This window comes from Sparus aurata, chromosome 17 (genome assembly GCF_900880675.1).
Source record: "Sparus aurata chromosome 17, fSpaAur1.1, whole genome shotgun sequence".
Classification (NCBI taxonomy): domain Eukaryota; kingdom Metazoa; phylum Chordata; class Actinopteri; order Spariformes; family Sparidae; genus Sparus; species Sparus aurata.
Genome location: NC_044203.1, coordinates 33,910,837 through 33,916,836, shown reverse-complemented (window position 1 = coordinate 33,916,836; position 6,000 = coordinate 33,910,837).

The following is a 6,000-nucleotide window of genomic DNA, read 5'->3' as shown; positions in this document are numbered from 1 at the left end:
TTCCGGGTCGGGGAAGTCCCGACGCGACGATTACCGAGTGCGGTTAGAAATGCTCAATTCCGTTCTTTTCCCTGTCCGCTCTCGATAATAACTGTTATAAACTGGCAGGTAAGACACATATGAACTTTGATTGCTTTTCCATGGAGTCATAATCATACATTTTCATCCATGAGCCTCGGAACTCTACTGCACTCGGTAATCGACTCGTCGGGACTTCCCGTCAATAGGAAGCTGCTGCAGAAGAGTGGTAAATTTAGTCAGCTTTTCAGTAGAAATCCAGCTAAGCTAGCGGAGGTTAGATGCCCCGGACTATGTGCTGAGACCCTATTTGTACTGTTGCTGAAGTTTGGTGCTGTTCTGAGCATTATTTGTGGCTTTTTGGTGGCGGTTTATATTTGGATCCGTTTACTGCAGTGTATTGTTGTCATGCGGTCGTTTCTGAGGTTGATAAAACTCCGTAAATTAGCGGTCTGCTAACTTGATCTCTCGAGAGGGAGTCTAACACAGTTTCATGGTGTGTTAGACCATGGATTAAACTTACACCGGAATATCCCTTTAACAAAGCGACTGAACGCATAGCTTGCCAGTGAATCCCAAAACAACATGGAGACTTTTCTTGTGTATACTACTTTTCCTGACTGCCTCCTTTGCTGCCTTAATAATAACTACTGCCACTAGAGGTCGCCGTCTAATAAACTGCTGTCTTTTCTGTTGGTTTTCAGCTCTTAATAAGTCACTCTGCTGGAATTTAAATATGCATGTGATTTGGAGGCACTCAGCTGAGCTCATATAAATTAACATTCACAGCCGGCTCTAAACAATAATGTGCCCGCTGTTGGTTTTGGTAGATGATCAGTATTCGCCTCACTCTCATCCACTTCCTGTGGTTTCTCGGTGCAGCTGCAACATTTAGCAGTCAGACAAATGGAAATTGGTTCCGAGCCCAAGGAGGTATCGAGGCTTACAAGGTCAGGTAGCAGCTCCTCTGCAAGGTTTTTTTCTTTATGGAGCGCTGACAGGAGCGAGCGGAGATGTTTCACCCTGCAGCGGCTCCAGGATGAGCTCAACCCGCCTCGCTCCTCGGTGTCGCGGCGTAACGAAAATGAAAACACAACAATCCACCGAATTGAAAAGTTGCCCGGCCGTGAGATATTTGACTCGTCGGAACGACTCGACTTTACATTTACTGAAAGTTCAGAACCAGTCAACGAAGAAGTTTCGGAAGTTTTCAGCTGTGAAAGTTTAGCAGATGCAGATTGGGGTGACTCGGTGTCGTCAGTCGGACTTGGAGGCCTTAGTGTGAAGTGCTTCTGAGCAGAAATGGAATATGATTATTATAATTCTGTCTCCATTACCTGAAACTAAGGTTTATTGTATGTTTGCTGCCATCGTGTTCCTACAGTAGCCCAGAATGGACAAACACTTGATCGAGAGAGGGGCATTTTTAGCGCCCTGTGTAGGGGAGGTTGAGGCGAGGTGTATTCACCTTCTGGTTGCACTATATGCCACTAAATCCTGCACACTGAAACTTTGACTTTTTGCCTACGTCTCGGACAAAATCCAGCAAGCCGGATGTTAAATATTGTTGTATTGTGTGCTTGTAGTCGGAGCAGCTTGGAGATGAGACGGGGATGGAAGAAAAGCGATTATCCGACGGATGCACAACAGGAAACCACACAAACACACAGCCGAATTGAAAACACACACAGGCTGTAATTATGTCTCGAACAGGAGTCTACTATTCTGTAATCTGACTCCGGTAATAGCACTCATTAAACAAGCTTCATTGTATCCATAATTCATTCTGAGAATCGTTTTTTTAATGTAATTTCTTGCAGTGAAATAATCAACGCATTCCCATACCTAACGACGGAGTGCGTCGAGCTGACTAACGGTTTCTTTTGACTTCACTGTGTTGCTCTCCGGATTCTGATGTGTTCGCTGTTTGACATCAAGTGAGATAAAAGATTAATCAGTGTTTTTTTATTCTTTGTCTCCACCACACCCTCCCTCGTGGCATGTGTGTCTCGATACCAGCTCTGTTGTTTGTGAGGCTGCTCTTTTTGTTTGATATAAATAACTGCATGTGTCTGAGGCAGAAAGCATCAACATCTGAACCTTAAAGAGCGACTTCTGCTGCAAGACAGTGACTTTTGTTAAATATCTCGTAATCGGTACGAATTTGTCTGGGATCAGTTGTGCAGCAGGACCTTAAAGTCTGCAGTGACATGCCAAAATTGTATTTTTAAATGATCCTTTTGATGCAGAAAGCTTTTGCAGACATTTCACAGTCTCTGATTCATTAAAACGAATCAGAGACCTGATGAGTGAAATGAGCTCGTGTGGCGAACGTAACCGTGTGACAGCGAGATTCAGCAGATTATCTTTAAAATATTCAGTGGGAAACGATCACATGTTGCTCAATCAAACTGTTGCAGTGCAGAGGAGAGACGGATGCATTCGTATGCTGAATATTACACATCTCTCTGATTCAGTGCTCAGTGAGAATTCACAGATCTGCTCCAGAAACTCGTTATAAACGGTGAATTTGAGCGAAGGTGTGCGCTTATTCCTCCTCTGATCTTTGTCTTCTGAAGCGTGAACCGAGGGGCTGAGAGACTGACACGGCAGCAGCGACAACCAATCGGCCGCCTCCTCTGTCCGAAGCTGTCCAATCGGGAAAAACTCTACCGCTCAGGATTTCATAACCACGTTGTGTCTGGCGTGTCACACATGTGTTTATCATACCGTGTGTGTGAAGTGGCAGTCAGGTCTGGAGTTTATAAAAATGTCATGATAACAGAAACTTACAGGCTCATCTTAGATGCAAATGAACTAAAACACAGTTTAAATCTCATTTATTGGACGTGAGATTCTCAGTAATGCAGCTATTAAACAGATGTCATGTAGTCACATTAAGACAAGCATACCCATGCTGTGATCTAAGTGTCTAATTCATCTTATTTATGCAACTTATTTGTGCACAAACAACATATGAACAGCATTTCAAGCAACCCAAAATCGGCTCAAGACCCCAAAGTTTAGACACTTACAACTAAAACCGAACAGAATCCACTTATTTTATGCTTTTAAAACATTTCCCTTCATGATTAAGATGATATATAAATAAAATAAAGACATTTGCGGGGTGAATCAGTCTGTATTTGATCCTCGTCTTGTCATCTTTTATGTGATTATGGGTCTGATGGCTAATTATCATTAAGAACCTGCTTCTTGCCAGTAGTTGGATGGGAAGATCATGTTTGTAGGCTGATTAACATCAATAAAAACATCAAAACTATCAATATCTATATTGATATTGGGGATCCTGGCTCATGGGACTGAAACCAAATCTTGTGGTTTTGCCCATCCATGAAATAAGAAGCCATGAACCATCAAACATGGAAACATGAGACACAGCTCGCCCACGTGGAATAAAATCTGCCTCCCGACACTTCTGAAGTCTCATCCTGACTCCAGAGGAAACAAACCAGATGAAACACGCCAGTGATTTTATGCTAGCAGCTGGATTTTATCACCTTCCCTCCCTCCTGCTCTTAGTCTTCGCACTAAGTTAAGATCGGCTTCTTATTTACCGTACAGACGTGAGAGTAACATCTATCTTCTCTTCAAACTCTTGGCAAATAAAAAAGCAAGATAATCCTATTTCTCAAAATGTCTCAACTATTCCTTCAAGGGTTCAAATCTGTTGAGGCGCTCTGAAACAACAAACGTTTGGCTAGAACGAGGAGAGACGAGGCACATGAGAACACGCGTGAAGTCACATCGTTTGCACCGTCACTAAAAATCCACCGGGAGTCGTTCTGAATAGAAATTCACCATCCAGCAGCATTTAACGGTTTCAACACATCCTCCACAGGCTTGCAGGCAGCCGAGAGGAACAGGGAAGGTCTCATTATTCACCTCTTGTTATAATCTGCTCACATGTGGCCAATAAAGAAGTGATTCATTCAGGTAAACTGCTGCAATTTGTTTCAAAGAGCCCCTTCAATGGCTCCATGCACACATAAAGAGATCCACAAATACATTCTGCTGCAATGATCTTTGGATGCTACCTGTCAAAACATCTCATTACGCGTTAAAATTCCTGTAAATTCAGCTTCGGTGCATTTTCTGCATCCGCCTCAGCACCTCCTATCCTCACTGCCCTCCACCAGGTGGAGACGCTGCACAACATTTGGCTGCTGACAGCTGATTGGAGACATTATGTAACCACAGATTTCCCCCCTGACTGCTCTGCAGCGTCACTCTGTGACCCCTTCATGGACCGTCACGTCCTCCCACAGCTCTGAGGGGGATTTGGATCGGGTCAGAGTGAGACAGCAAACGCCCTCTCGCCTGTCACCGGGAAGAAAAAAACAACAAAATAAACAATACACAGGCTGAGTGTTTTTCTGCTTGAGATGCTCAGCACATCAACATCAGCACAGTCGCTGCCCACATCCGGCCTGAGCTACCAGCAGACCATCTGCAGCGAGGTCGGGGCTGATCTCCCCGTGGGCGTGCGAGTGTTTCCTGGATTTTGCTCTTACAAAACCTTTTTTCTTGGAGGCTAAGCTGCCAGTTTTACACCATAACAAAGTGTCTTCATAATGAAATCAAAGGATTGTGGTAACAAGATACGGGCTGTTAGAACGGCACTTTAAAACAACCGCCCTCTAAACCTGCATTATTTTTATGATGTCAGCAAGGTGACTCCACTGGTTTCATAAAGATGTCTGATTGTATGTAAGCTTATGAGAAAATGAGCCTACTTCTCACTTGGTTTATCACCTCAGTAAACAGTTTCCTGGTGATTTCATGATCTCAATCGTTAGTTTCAAGTCTTCTCCAACACAGCAGGATGTCCATTTTGTAAATAACAAACCCGTTTAGAGTAAAATAAAGCAGAGTATGCTTTAGGGGCGTGGCTACTTTGTGAATGACAAGTTGCTGCCACCGTGTGTCTGATCCAATCAGGATATACTCGACCAGCCTCGCCCCAAATATGGTCACTTCTGGGCTCCAGAAGTTCGGAAGTTTACTTGGTCAATTCTTGTCTCACTCTAATTGGACAGAACCATCTGAAAAAGGAGCCACTGGCAACACTTTGGAAAAGGTTAGCAGAGCGCTACCACCGGCGCCGTCCTCTGTAGCAGCCGCTACGCTAAACTCTGCTCAACTCTGCCGTGTTGTTCTCAAGTGAACAGTCGCTTCTTCTGCTGGTTGTCGGATCCAAAACCACACCTGTAGCTGCCACTAGTTCCCTCAAACGAGCGCAGTTTAAAGCCTGGCAATATGGATTTGCAAGATCGTACGACCATGTGAGCTGCATCAAAGGATAACAAAGTACCAGAGTCCACCTGTTGCACCGCCATGTTTCTACAGAAGCCCAGAACGGACAAACCAGACGCTAGAGTCTAGAGATGGTCTTTTTGAGTTTTGCAGTGTTTTTATCGGCCACTGTAGGTGAGCGTGAGGCGAGGGGTATCCAGTTGGTTGCAATATACAACCACACAGCTGCTGTAGAGGCTACTAAATCCTAAACACTGGACCTTTAGCTGGCTGAGGTGCTCACTCGATAACTTTGTCCGGAAAATATAAACATTGACTCTACCGTCAACGGTTTTGTCTGATTTTAGTTTAGTCTGCGTTGTTCTTTGACGAATTGGCACCAGACCGGTGGTTTATATTTGGATCCATTTACTGCAGTGTATTGTTGTCACACAGTCATTTCTGAGGTTGATAAAACTCCGTAAATTTGCGGTCTGCTAACTTGATCTCTCGAGAGGGAGTCTAACACAGTTTCACGGTGTGTTAGACCATGGATTAAATTTACACCGGAATATCCCTTTAACCTTCATATCCTGCATAAATTAAGCGATACAGGGAATACTTCTGCATATTCACAGTAAGAAACTTGTGATAGCACACGGACATCTCAGACGAGGATGCAGCTCACCTCAGCTGGGAAGCACAACAGCAAAAAGGAGGAACGTG